The 15,162-nt window shown below is 41.3% G+C and overlaps 1 long non-coding RNA gene across 1 annotated transcript; it reads right to left on the reverse strand.

The window, feature by feature from the left end:
* Window positions 1-216: 216 nt before the first annotated feature.
* On the reverse strand, window positions 217-5,461 carry LOC146398756 (uncharacterized). Its single transcript, XR_014818202.1, has 2 exons — window positions 5,352-5,461; window positions 217-4,302 (listed from the first exon to the last, which is right to left on the reverse strand). It is a non-coding gene; the product is annotated as an uncharacterized LOC146398756 (long non-coding RNA).
* Window positions 5,462-15,162: the final 9,701 nt, after the last annotated feature.

Genomic DNA, 15,162 nt, shown 5'->3' on the forward strand with positions numbered 1-15,162 from the left:
CGAAGAACTGCAGATATGAGATCTCCAGCAACAGTACTATTTTTTTTTTCTTTTTTTGGAGAGGGAGGAAGGGAAAGGAAAAGAATCGATACCTATCACAGTGAGGGAAAACCAACCAATGACAGGTGGATTCAAGTTCATGAAGACTATTCCTTGCCTTTCCTCCCTTGAGATCCTGGGGAGTCTCTGGCAGCCTAAGGTGTCAGGATAGAGCAGTGGAGAGGTCTAATGGGAAGCCGACAGGCAATCTATGGTGCAGCCCTTTCCCACTAGGATCTTGCAGTGAGCAGCAGCGAAGAGAGGAAAGAATCTTTAACATCACTGAAGGAAGGAGTTTATCTTTACACTGGACTAGATATGATAATTACGAAACTGGGAGATTTTGACAGAACTACAGGTAATCAGAGAATGGTTATCTGTGAATGAACTCCTTCCTACACACACACAGGCGCACACACACACAAAAGCACTGGGTCTGCCCAGGGCTGAAAAAGAATTAACCACAGAATGGGTAGAAATGGACCACAAAGTAATGAATGCAAGTGTTTTGTATCTGTGCCCAGATATCTTGCTTATTGATACTTGCAGTGCTTGAATTCCTTTAGGAGATGTGTAAAGCACTGTGTATTCTACCGTTTCATGCATCCTCTGTCACGTACCAGTCATCTTTAGGTTCGGGGACATTTCTGCCTAGAGTGAGGTGCCTGTTTGATACTGGGACAACACCTGTTCTGTTCCCATCTTTGCCGTCTCCTATTTCATGTGGTTCATGCACAACGGCCGCTGCACAGAAAAGCAGCTCACAGAACAGAGAACAAACCAACTTATTCTGTGACTGGTCGTATTCTAATGAGTGACCTGCTGAATTTCTACATCACATTGCAGGAACTGGCAGAGAAAGGAAGACAAGGCCCATTCTGCCACCAAAGGGATTTAAAAGAATCCGTGTCCTTTCATGTGACACGAGCACCAAATCCTTGGCTGTGCTCTGTGAAGAGCTAAGAACCCAGGAACCACACTAAGACAGGGTTGCTCAGTGGGAATTATTGTTTCTATTGAGAAGAACTGAGCTCCTTTAAGTGAGAAAGTTAAAAATTTCGAGAAAAAAAATACACGTTATAGGCAAGTTGGGCATATGATCTCAACTAACTCAGAGCCAGTCACAAATGTTTTATGTTTGTTCTTCTTCACCTAAAACACAATCATTAATATTCAATGAAGGAGATCTGTTCCAAAAATATTTTTCAAGTACTTATTGAGAACAAAGAAGGAAAATGAGAATTTTTTTTATCACAAATTTGTATCAATATTCACTTAGAGTTGTACAGCTTTTCTTATAATCTTAGAAAAATAAAATTTTAGCTACATTCACTGAGATTCACCCGTCTAGAAGGGATTGGAGTAGGAGTGAGATGAACTCTAGGCATCGAAAGCCTTGCCCTAGGCTTCTCACCAATTCATTCTGTTCATTCTGTAACCTTGAATGTTGCTGTGACTCTTGTTTTACTGAATTTATTTTTATAAGGTTGCTCATACCCTCTAAAAGTAAAAACATGAAGTAGTTCTTCTAATCTCAAATCAGGATAGATATATTCAGTCTTGTCTACTATGTTAGAGCTATTAAGAAGATCAATAAACAAATTTCTAAAATACAAAGTACAATACGAAAGTTACCAAAGGCCAAACTCTTGATAACACACTGAATATATTTTGCAAAGGCAGTGTACGTAGCTCATGCACTTGACTAATCCACGCCATCACCCAGGTCAAACAAGTACTTTGACAACCCTAATTCCATACAGGGGTACTGGAATTATACTGAGGCCGCATAAACAGCAAATAGGTGCCAAGGAATCAACAGCAGAAAATCCCTTACCTAGTCTCAGGAAAATATTTATGAAAAGATATGAAAAACATAGCATATTTTAAAAAAAATTTACAAAAAACATGGTATAGTTAAACCTTGAGGTTAGAAGAATTGTGGATTTAAAATACATTAAAATGGGGAGTTCCCATCATGGTGCAGTGGAAATGAATCTGACTAGGAACCATGAGGTTGCAGGTTCAATCCCTGGCTTTGCTCAGTGGGTTAAGGATCCGGCGTCGCTGTGGGCTGTGGTGTAGGTCACAGATGCGGCTCAGATCTGGTGTTGCTATGGCTCTGGCGTAGGCTGGCAGCAACAGCTCCGATGAGACCCCTAGCCTGGGAACCTCCATATGCCACGGGTGCAGCCCTAAAAAGACAAAAGTAAAATAAAATAAAATAAAATAAATAAAATACATAAAAATGTATTATTCTTGAAATGTAGATTTGTGTCATTTTGATAGTCACCTGTATTTCCTTAGAAGTACCACTCTAATTATACAAATGAAAATAATTATTTGATTCATGAAGGGGACAAGCCAGTAAATATAATGTCCCCAAATTTTAAAATATAAAATTCTGACGTATCTACAAAGGGAGAACCAATGATCAATACACAATAGATCTGATGTTGAAAATGTGGAAGTCTGATATGCGTATAGATTATGGTTTGGAAGCTGCCAAAATACACCACATGAAAATAGGCACTGAAAATAAATTCAGGAAGATACATTTTGGCGTTGTGATCCACAAGTATTGCCTTGATAAAATAGGTTTCCCTGGAAGTTGCTTGTTTTTTTCAAATGTCAGCATCAAAGTACTTTTCCAGAATGGAAACACAAATGAGATGAAAAACCTTCTCTTGTTACACAAAAGTGCTTTATAAAATTACGTGGTTTTTCCTAGTGGGTTAGGAGAAGGGTTGTAGTGGAAGTAAGAAGTAGCTTCCTCAAGCTAACGCGGGCCATTTTTACAAAGTCTTCTAATAATTCTCCTACGGTCCCAGGAACTAGGAAATCAACCCTGCAGATGGCTCTTGACACAACAGTGTGCAAAGAGTGGCTAAATCCCTTCATGTCATCTTGCTTCCTATTTGCCCTGACTACACGCAACCTCGGCTTCAGAAGTTCTCACATTTTCAGGAGGAGCCCAAAGACGGCACTTCTCATCCTGGCCACGCGATCCCAGGGCCTCGGAGAACGGAAGCGCTGAGAACAAAGGCTTGCTGTTTTGAAAACTGTTTCTGGGCCGCAAACCAGGAGCGCCAGCTGCCTGCTGCAGAGAGTGTGTCTGCAGAGCTCAGTGTCAGCCTGGAGCTCCTCTCCTAACCCTTTCTTTCCTTCACACTGCCCTGCGCCACGGACGGTGTCACCAGGTGTTCCTGTGCCATCCATGTGGGCACCACTGGAGGAAGCAAGCCATCTAGACGTTGTCGGAGGAATTACTACGCCCTTGTTGAGGGCAGCACAGGCGATCACAACCTTTCAGTCGAAATCTCCACGTGGGGAGGACGCCAGACACCAGCAGCACCACTGAGCCCGTGAGGATAATGGAATTACTTATTTGCGGGTCGAGATCTCAGGATCCGAACGAGACAAACACGGTGATGCTATTGATCGTGACGCTCTCAGAAGACAAACAGAATGAGCGGAGCGCAGAAATCGGATTGACTTTTGTAAGTCAGCTTAGCATTTCCCCACTAAAACGTCAAATACGCTGCCCCCAAAGTCCTAAGAATCCTGCTCTTTTCTGCGGATTTCACTTCAACAGTGTTATCAGTGTGAGGCTCATACGAGCACCGTCACAGTGGGGCGATGGGCTATTACCACCCAATGTACATTTCAAAAAAAAAAAAACCTCTGCAAAAAAATAGTAATTAATTGCTGGAGGCTTGTTACCTGGCTCTTACTGATTTTATGGCATTCGGAAGGGAAAAGTGATTTTAGAAGGGTATATTGAAATTTCAATTTCAAACAACAGTTTTCAGAATATGCAGACCTAAGTTAACAGGCCTCTTCGAATTCGCGTTTAAGAAAAGTTTTTGGCCCTCTCCGTCTCCGTCACATTGAGACTGAAAATACTTGTGGCGCAAGTAATGAGGACCCAGAAAACCATGAAGTCTCCAAAGTAACTCCCTCCTCGTCCAAAGGGCTGAGCACAGGATCACAGTAAATAATACGTCCCTGCAAGAAGTCACGGCAAGCCTTCCTCGGATGGGTAAGTTGGCGGGTACCTCTCTTTGCATCCGTGTGCCAGGTTGCAAGTGGGAGGCAGGTACACGCATGCACTGCGGGGTTTATGCAGAAGATCCGTGCTTCCCCTTACCTCTTGGTGTAGGAGGTGGCTCTGTCTGCTGAAAGCTCTGTGAGTGGACGGTGGGTGGCGTTTCTCAGCTGGCTGGATGTACTTACTCAGATCCCAGCCTCTCATCCGGACCCCTGGTCCTCGCACAGCAGACAACAAGGAGCCAATCAGAATAAAGTCAACACGACATTGGTGAAACATGTGGAAACACACACCAGAAAGATTCTTATCCTCCCCACTCTACTGAACCAGGGTTCAAGGACCACTTCCGGAGGCAGATAAGAGACATCTCAGAGCCACAAGAAATTGCTTTTGCAAAACTGCTTATGAGCAAGCGTGTGGTATTAAGCCACATACAGTGAAGTGGTTTTGCTGTTGTTGTTAGGAAGGAATACCGTGGAATGGAGTAGCGTGGGAGGGAAATAAAGCGGAGGTGAAAATTTAAAACACGGAGTCAAAGATGACCGCTGGGTTTGGGGAAGATAAACAGGCCCAGCTTCTGGAGATGGTTCAGGTGATTCTGTTTTCGTTCCCTTTTCTCATGAGAGAGTGATGAAATCTCTCCCTTCCTTCCTCCCTCCCTCCCTTTCTTTCTACTTCGTTCCCTTTTTTGCATCATCAGGTTCTGTTACGAAAAATAAAGATACATGATGATGTCTGGGAACTGAGCAGCACCACTGATCACCTAAGCCGAATCAATGAAAATGTGCCATCTGGGTACATGCCTTGACATGCAACAGACACAGAACTACAACAAGCCCATCTTCCAGGCACCTGTCCCACTTGCAGCCTTAGGGGCAGTGTGCTTCCTTATATGTATGTCAGAATAGTTTCTTCTAAAGCTTGGAGATAACCGTACTTTAGGTGTACACGTTCACAGAGCTCTGAAATCATATCACATATCTGACTTGTTCTTCACAATAAGCCTGGGAAAATTGCTATTGTTGAGAGTTTTAATTAGTGAACAGATTGAAGCTACAGATTTTGTATTCACTCCATAAAAACAATTGATGGCTTGCTAAAATGAAATCCCCTCAAGTCTGAATCAAAGACTTTTCTCGTGTTTAAATAAATACCATAGCCTCAGATACACACATCCCTTTATCTCTCCACCATCTACTGCCACTCAAACGGTCCCTTTCATCTTTGACCCTCATCTCTTTCCTGGGACAGCAGTACTTACCTCCCATTATTTAGACGTACGTCCCTCTTTTCTGGACATTCATCTTTTCTGTTTTATCAGCTCAGTTACGAATGATGTAACTTGGTCATTTTTATCGTAGTGTCTTTGCTGTTTTGCAGAGATATTTAGCTACTTCATATATAAAGTCATCTCAGGATTAGCACTGAAGGAAAGTTAAACAAGGGACATCTCGTGTGGGGGTAGGAATGCGCGTGTCTATGACAATAAAGACGTGGACAGGTTCCCTGTTTTTGCGCAGCTTAGCAGAGACAGCAGCGTTTCTCTGCAAGAGTCTCTCCTAACACTATCTCCCAACAGCCACATCAGATTTCCTCTTAAGCATCTCTTTGTTGCTATTGTGCTATTTCTGCGCCTAAAAAGCAATCTTTGTGTTAAGATTTATATCTCCTATATTAAAGATGATCCCACATCTATAATTCCACTCCAAAAATGCACTCGTATTTTTAATGCCATGTTTCTAACACAAATAAACTTATCAGCAGAGCAGCCCATTCCACCAAATAGAAAAGAGGCGATATTTACATCAATGGGTCTTTGAAATGAACATTTTCCCTCAGGGAGGCAATTCCTACATCTTCTCCAGTCCTCTCTCTTGACAGGTTATAAATATTCTCAGAAGTAACTGTTTTGATGTTGCCCTGAAAACCAGGGGAAGGAAGGAAAGAATACTGAGGCCACATGCCTTTTCGCATAAATTTCTCCATCGACATCTGACAGTTTAACTATATTGTTGTTATTTGCATTTCTCATGTTCCTTTATACTTTTGAGTCCTAGCTAATGGCTTTCCAGAAAGTGATACTTCCTCGTGTTCCTGGCTGGATCACATGTTATCTTAGTTTCTTGTTCTGCAAGATAAATTCAATCCACCACAACCACATGTTTAAGAACTTTTGAAGTTAGTCTGTCAGAATCAACAATTTCTGAAAGCCCCTATTTTTGGCTTGACATAATATATGTCAGAAAATCAAAGAGCATTCCATGACAGAAAGGGAATTTAGAGAAATGACTATGGGAATTTACTGAGGGGAAAAATGTTATGTTCCCATTTTAACACAATTTGGAAATGTTTGCATACATTTCCCCCCAGCAACACTTACTTCAAAATTAGAAAAAACTCACTTAAGAATTAAGTGTGCTACACTTCATCCCTTCTCAGACTTCTCTACACTAGAATCCAAAGATAACTTTACAGAAGCATAAACCATTTGAGTCCTGGTTTGTGTTCTTCAACAGATGTGGACTCTGCCATCAGACTCTAATTCAGATGGCAACACCTTATTTTGAGTCTTACTAAGGGATGAGCAGAATCACCCTGAAATACCTTGTGCAATAAAAGAGAAGAATCTGGTCTGATTTGCCACAATCGCATTTTTTAGTTTCCCTCTGTGATCAGCCATGCTTTTGCCTTTTCACTTTATTTGCTATTTCATTTTGATGTTGAGAAAAAAACAGTAGAAATCTTAGATTTAGGCCTTCCAGTTTCTTTATTCTGCCAAAAACAATTACCAGGTTCTAAAACTTGAGCAGGCCTTTGACCTCGCCTGGAGGACGTGTGAAACCAGACTCCTGAGATCCATTCCCTGAGTAGGTCTGGGTTGGGGCCCCAAAATGGGTATTTCGAGTCAGTGCGCAGGTGCTGCTGCTGCTGGCTTGGGAACGACACTTGGAGATGACTGAACGAGAGGAATCCGGTGAGGAGAATTTGCTTTTTCCCAAAAGCATTTTGGCTAATTCCCTGACTCCAGCCTGCTCAGTAGATAACGGATCAACACCTGTGCTCCCCCTCCCCTTAAAATTTCTTCAAAGAAAGTGAAAAATCACACCTTTGGTCCTACGAGTGGAAGAGCTGAGCAGGAGTAAAGACACAGATCTCCTCCCCTAGGCAGAGGATGGGATTAATCTGAGCAGGGGAGGAAACGGGGGAGGGAAGAAGGAAACAGCTCATTACAACTAGACCTGGGGGGTCTGTCCACCTTATCATCAGGACACTTAGCATCACACTTGGTTTTTCTCACGCCAGCACTTCCTGGAAGGTATGGACTATTACTCAGAACGTTGGATTGTTCAGGCTCCAAGACAGTAAAGAAGGGAGGAAAGCAAGGAGGCAGGAAAGGGAGAATGAAATACACACAAACATCAGTTTCAAGGCTTTTAAGAGAGTTCGCTGTCTCTCCTAAGAACAGTAGCAAAATAAATACAACTCCGCCCAAAAAGAGGACTTGGGGAGAAACCTCAGAATCTGTCACGTCTAGTGATTTTATAAATCATATCTATTGTCCTCAAATAATTTTTATTTTAATTCTCAGCTACCACAGATAAGCGGCCAATTAGGATATTTATTGATAGGCTCATTAGTAATTTTATTTGGAGGCCTCTGGTTGAGTTTCTTACTCTGATTAAATTAAGACATTCCTGCAAACTTTGTCATTTCGTATGAATACTCAATCAGTGAAAAATGTGAAGCTAGCCAAATTGAAGTAGACTATTTTTGTAAGTTTAAAACATTTTACATGTCATTTTTCCTAATTACTAATCTTGTTTCCTCTATGGTAGAGTAATTGAAATAAAGGTATTCTAACTACAGTATATAATAATTTCCTGTTACAAAGATTTAGTAATCTCACCTTAAATTTTTATTCCAGGCATTATTAAAAATGTGTAAACATCTGAACCAGATTCTCACAGGATCCAGATACTTTCTACCAGTAAATGGACTTTTTTCCAAGCCATAGCAACTTTTCAAACCATAGCAAAATGGAACGTTGTCTTACCCAGCTGTTGGCTGTTATTATGTGTGCAGAATTTTCTAGGTTTGGCACAGAGACAAGAATGCACGATGGGGTCTGGCACCTAAGAAGCTAACAATCTAACTAGGAAAATGGCCATGCAGAGTCAGGAGGGATAAATGAGCCTACATGCCATAGAAAACAGGAGGAAACATTGGTATGAGGAATAAAAAAAAAAAAAAAAACTTGATCTGAAAAGAACTAGCCTCATGAACACAGGTGGCAGAGAGGAAAGGGGTCTTCGGTGGGCGGTACCCTGCAGATTCACAGGTTCAGGTGCAGATGGCTGGACGGGGAGCTCGTCCACTTTGTCATTACAAGAGTTAGGGCCATGCTTTCCCCACCCTGCTCCACTGTAGACAACATTACTCTGAATTCAACAGTAGGGTTCAGGCCACCAGGTATTAACGGTCAGAAAGAATTATTTCAGCTCCAGGTAGAACTGAGCTTAAACCAGAAGCCGAGGTAGGTCTTCAAATTCCACCATCTCTTCGTGGTTGAAAATATTAGCAACAACTACTCCCTATGGAAAATAACCTCCATCTCATTCAAATTAAATACGTTTGCATTTCTATCTGGTTAGCGGAATTCTGCAAACTCCTTTGCAAAAAAGCCTGTGCTTACAGAGTTTGCAGGCCTTTGTCTGGGCTCTTTGTTTTCCAGCGGAGTGTGTTGGTGTTTTAACATTTGCTGTTTTTGTTTGGGACAACGTGATATCTACTTATTTATGTTGTAAATATTAGAACAGATTTTGCACAAAATGTGTAGTGAGCGCAACTAAATGTCCAGAAATACTTCTTGTGGGTCACCGAAATGTACATACCTTTCAGGATCCATACGTGTGTGTGTGTGTGTGTGTGTGTGTGTGTGTGTGTAAATACACACTATAGTGACGCACTTTTGATGATGTTAAAGCAGCAGCTGTCAGTCGGTCTGGCGGAGTTCCCGGCAGTTTCTAAGCAGATGGAGAAGTCTGAACAACCACTGGATATTTCTCATTGAAGTGTTCTACAGATGTTGGCAAAGAGATAGAGTCCCTTGAAAGGGACAAATGTGCATTTTAAGCTGTTCGAAGAAAGATGAAGCCTCAGGCAGGCATAACAATGAAAAACAGTCTTTCAAAGGAATAACACTTTCATTTGTTCTGCTAAATCCCAAGAAAAAGGGAAAAGCATCCAGTAAATAAAAATTTAGCTCCTGAACTAATGGTCTTTAAACATCTCTTCTAGATGATATGCATAGTTTGAATGTTTAGAAGAAAACACACAATAGTTTGAAAGGAGTGCCTGCTTATTGGGATTTAAAAATAGAATCTGTACATTTTAAATAAATTAGGCAATCCTTATACCTCTAATCAATGAATCACAGATGAAGTATTTCAGAAGGTGAAAATACACCAAATAAGCATACTACCAAGATATGGAAGGATCTTACATAATTTAATGTCTTCTAATAGTACAGAATCTGAGATTAAGAACAAAAGATTTATTCTAAATACTGTCACAAATTTTAGTCATATAAATAGTTCTAATTAATACTGTTTAACCCCATTAGATATGAATGTAGTTAATACAAAATTATTGTGTGTTATAAAAATAAAAAAAGAAAGTATTTAACATATGAGATAATTTCATTTTGGCTGATTAGCACAACTTCAAAAAATAGAAAAACATGGACTTGTTAAGTTAGGTATCTTGATTAATTTCTTTTTTTTTTTCAATTGTTACATGGCTAGGCAAAAATCACTTCAGTTATCTGAGCTTAATTTTCCTCATGATCACACAATCATGAAGCCTTGTTCTTTCAAGCATCATTTGAGACAATGGATACTAAAGTAATTTATAAAGCATAACACACCAGTCTGTAAAAAAAATTCAGTGGGCTTAAAATCAGAATGCCAGGGGAGTTCCCGCTGTGGCTCAGCAGGTTATGAACCTGACTAGTGTTCATGAGGATGTGGATTCGATCCCTGGCCTTGCTCAGTGGGTTAAGGATCCAGTGTTGCCATGAGCTATAGTGTAGGTCACAATTGCAGCACGGATCCCGTTTGCTGTGGCTGTGACATAAGCCAGCAGCTGTAGCTCTGATTCGATCCCTAGCCTGGGAACGTCCATATGCCACAGGTGTGGCCCAAGAAAAATAAATCAGAAGGCCAGTTTCAAGGCCGAGCTCGTGTAGCTGGGTGAACGGGGAAAGGTCATCATTTCCCTTCAAGTGGACAAGCTTCTTTGATCCTCCAACCATGTGGTGCTCAGAATGCGGTCTCCAACTGGGACCTTGTTAAACATGCAAATTCCCAAGCCCTACCACGGATCTGAATTCTGAATTCAGGGGTGGGCCTCTTCAAACGCACCCTAAAGTCTGAGACCCTCTGAACAAAGAAAACAAATAACATACACCCCGAAGGCAGCTACGAAGCGCATCAGCAGACTCAGCTGTGGTGTATACATATGTACATATACACACAGTTCGGCCCAGATGCACATAATGTGCCCATCAGCCAGGCTGATGAAATCAGTATCTTTTGGGTGGAAGCCAACCATCACCATCTTTCTAGAGGTCGCAGTAATGTGCGTTCAGGTGTTGCTAATTATTTCCAGAGCTGTTCCAGGCAACGGTTCCCTCCAGCAACCTCCAGCCAGTTACTGCAGTTCTGTCCGTTGTTTAACATTGTAATTCCCTGAAATGTCCGGGGCTTCAGTATTTCTCTGCCACACTCTCCCAGGAAATGTCTGGCAATGTGGGGGTGGCAGGCGTGAAGATCCTGCAACTAAGTTGTCGTAGCCTGAGGTGCACCTGCACAGCCTTCTCCTGCCCTGACCGCCCCCCCCCCCCCCGCCCCATCAAATTAGCCGCCCATCCAGAGCCACAGGCAGAAACAAACTGTGGGCTCTTCTCTTTCCTCACCATAGCTGCTTGCAGCCCTTTTCTTTAGGAACTCAGGGTTTGGGACCTCGAAATCCAGACAAGCAGTGTCTGTTCTCAAGGAGGGTCTGCTTTCTCTTATGGGGTAAAACTCTTTGACAAAGTGCAAAGCAGCCTGGGAAGGACCAAGCCATCATGATCATCCCAATGAATGATCTTGCAGCGCTAGCACCGAGGAACTAGTTTAAGACCAATATCGAGGGAAGTTGGTTATTTGTTTCATTCTCCATTTAAATTGCGCAAAATTTGACCCAAAGTACAAGTTAATGGGCTAAATGTCATATCAAGTTTCAAATGTACAGACACCTCTCATTTTAGTGCCTTTCACTTTATTGCACTTCGCAGAGACTGCATTTTTTACAAAACAAAGGTTTGTGGCAACGCGGGGTCAAGCAAGTCTTCCTGTGCCATTTCCAACAGCACCTGCTCAGTTCATCACTCTGTGTTACCTTTTGGTCTTTCTCACAATCTTTCAAACTTTTTCATTATTATTATAGTTGCTATGATGATCTGTGATCTTTTTTTTTTTTTTTTTTTTTTTTTTTTTTTGTCTTTTTAGGGCCAAACCTGCAGCACATGGAGGTTCCCAGGCCAGGGGTCAAATATGAGCTGTAGCGGCCGGCCTACACCACAGCCACAGCCACATAGGATACGAGCCACATCTGCCACCTACACCACAGCTCATGGCAACGCCAGATCCTTAACCCACTGAGTGAGGTCAGGGATCGAACCTGTGTCCTCATGGATGCTAGTCGGATTCGTTTCTGCTGAGCCACAATGGGAACTCCTGTGATGCGTCATCTCTGATGCTCCTATTGTAACTGCATGGGGGCTCCGCAAATCCCACCCTATGAGGCAGCGGACTTAAACGAGTGTTTAAGTGACACAAGGGATTTAGAATGTTGCATAAAATGGGTGATAAAGCAGCTGCAGTGTTTGAGAGTGCAGACTCCAGTTTTGAAAAGTTCTGCTATTGGTAAACTGCTATCAAATGGCACTGCGTGTTGCAGAGAAATCCTTCCTGAAAGGAAGAGTCAATCCCTGCCGTAAACTTCACTGCTGTCTTATTTTAAAAATGGCCCCAGCCAGCTCAACCTTCAGCAACAACCATCCTGATGAGTCAATTCGGCAGCCATCAGTATCAAGGCAAGGCATTCCCGTCGTGGCTCAGCAGAACAGAATCTGACTAGCATCCATGAGGACACAGGTTCGATCCCCAGCCTCACTCAGTAGGTTAAGGATCCGGAATTGCCGTGAGCTGTGGTGTAGGTCACAGGTGCAGCCTGGATCTGGTTGTGGCTGTGGTGTAGGCCAGCAGCTACAGCTCCGATTCGACATCTAGCCTGGGAACCTCCATATGTTGCAGGTGAAGTCCTAAAAAGACCAAAAACATAAAAAATAAAAAAATAAAGACTATCAGGCAAAAGGATTCAAGTAGCTGAAGGCTCAGATGATGGTTAGCGTGTTTTAGCAACACTGCATTTTTAACTAAGGCATGGACCTTTTTAGACATTACGCTACGGCACACTGAATAGACTACAACGCAGGGCAAACACAACTGCGCTGTGCACTGGGAACAAAGCAGAAGTAAACTTGCTTTACTGTGAGAGTCGCTTTATGGAAACAGTCTGGAACAAATCCCGCAACATATCCTTGGATATATCTGATAAAACCAGTTGTGTTCGATTCAGTTATTCATCCAGTGAAAACCAGTTGTGTTCGATTCAGTTATTCATCCAGTGAGTGGCCCACTTCATTCACTTAACACACCCTAGTCCATCTCAAACTGTGGAAAGGGCTTATGCGTGGCAAGTACACGAAAAGTCGCCCAACAAAGGTGGCACAGAGTAACGCAGCATCAACTTCTTGCAATGATGTGAGTGGAAACCCATTTGAAACAAGGAGATGATATGAAATACAAAGCAAGGCAGAGACGGGTTAGAGAAACCTCGTGCTTGTGCTGGCCTCTGTGAGCTTTTACCCCAGCCTCTCCAACGTGCCACCCCCACTTCTGTGTGCTCACCTGAAGCTTTCTCTGTCAATAGAGGTATAAACATAGGAAAAATTGAGCTCCCCCCCTTACCGAAAAAAACGCAAACTGAAGTAGGCGAGTGATTCAATGACAGAGCCTATCCAGGCTATCGAGAATACTTGTTCGAACATCAGCATAATTGAGGTCCGTGAATTATAGTAATAATTGCGTAACACTTTCATTTCATACACATGCAAAATAAACAGCAATTTCATGAATGTCACCTCCAAGCTGTTAGCAGATTCGCTCCGTGAAATTAAAGTGTCCTTTCATGAAAACATAGGCGACATTAAGGAACCTCCTCTCTACTATTTCACGAGGAAGCCAAGACTATGTCGACGCAGAGGCTCACTCCACACTCCTCGCACACACACACACACACACACACACACGCACTATGCTTCAGGTGCATTTGTGACACAGTAAGAGAAAAAGGTTTTTCCAACACATAGACACATACAAATGAACATACAAATCATAAGAAACAACTTCATGCTGGCAACACCTCAACAGATAAAGCATTCAAAAATTTTGCACCACATCTCCAAACACATATCCTGACAATATAGTTTCAGTTAGTGTCCTAGGAATGATAAGGTAAAATAAACGGATATTATCAAAAAATCACTTAGAACTTCAGGAAAAATGTATCAATTAAAAATTTATGTTGCTTTTTAGAATTAATCTTGAGAATTATATTTACCTGCACAATACAAACCAACATGGCTCCAAATTCATGCAATAAGATGGGGCAGGTGATATGTTACATTATTAAGGATTATGTACAAAAACTCAGTCAAAACTAAGCATCGACAGAAGTTATTCTTTTTGTTGTTGATCATGCCATTTACATGTCTTTTAATTTTAATATTTTATTATGCATTCTAATTAATTAAATACATTTATATTATATGATTGACAGAAGCTAAAAAATTGACAGTGCTCAGTACTGGCAAGGGCAAAGACATAGATGGGACAGTCAAATTGACAAAATTCAGCAAAATCTGTCGATATCAAAATACACGCTTTGATAGCTTTGCTACAAGTATTTATCCTACTGTTTTATATATATAATATATACATACATATACTTGCATATGTATAACATGAAACATATACAGGGAGAGTCATTCCAGTCTAGTCATGATTGGACAGGACCAGGAAAAAAATTTACTTCTCATTAACATCCCACTGGTTAATGAATTATTCAATAAAAAGAAATAAAATACCACTCAGAGAAAGAACAGCTCTAAACATATTAACCTGAAATGATTTCTAATATATTAAGTGGGAATCAAATTGCAGGACAATTTGTATTAGACAGGACAATTTCAGTTGCATTAGCAAATGCCTATGTAAAATGTCTATAAACTCACAGCTAAACTTGGAAATCTGCTTAACACATTCTGAAGTTCCCTTTGAAGATGACCTCAGTGGCCTGGGAACAAGCAAAAGAGGTAGATACACTCCAATTTTAAATTCTTTGTAAATTTTAAATGTTACACTATTTATATGAGCTATAGTAGTTTTAAAAAATTAATTCACAGAGGCAAAAAACTCCAGTTGATTTTTTTTCCAGATCCATCACTCAGAGAAAAGGAATACATTTGTGATAAGAACCTGGCATTCTTCTTAGTGGGTATGTCTGTGTATGTGATTTTGTGTGTTTTAAAAGAGTTAGATTCTGTCTCCATTTTTGCAGATGAAGAAATTAAAGATTAGACGGATGCGGTAATTTTCACCCAGTGTCACAGCAATCACACGGCAGCACGCAAAGTTACATTCAAAACTATTTAGCTCCAAAGTATATTGTCTCAACCACCATACCTCATGGGTTCTGCTGAGATTAGTTACAACTAGATACCTCTAAATATCAGTTTTGAGTCTGTCAATAGATACTCAATGTCAAACTGCCAAACTTAACCTCTGTCATTGTAATTCTCCCGTAACGCACTGTTTTCAAGCAGTTAATGTCTTTTATAGCAAACACCCCCATCTTTAAAATTCAACAACTTCTGCATCATGGAGAATTTTGCAGCCACTATC

The sequence above is a fragment of the Sus scrofa genome, chromosome 10 (genome assembly GCF_054392235.1).
Source record: "Sus scrofa isolate SSC_HxYL_T2T_F1_AM1 chromosome 10, Sscrofa_HxYL_maternal_Yorkshire_Landrace_v2.0, whole genome shotgun sequence".
Taxonomy (NCBI): domain Eukaryota; kingdom Metazoa; phylum Chordata; class Mammalia; order Artiodactyla; family Suidae; genus Sus; species Sus scrofa.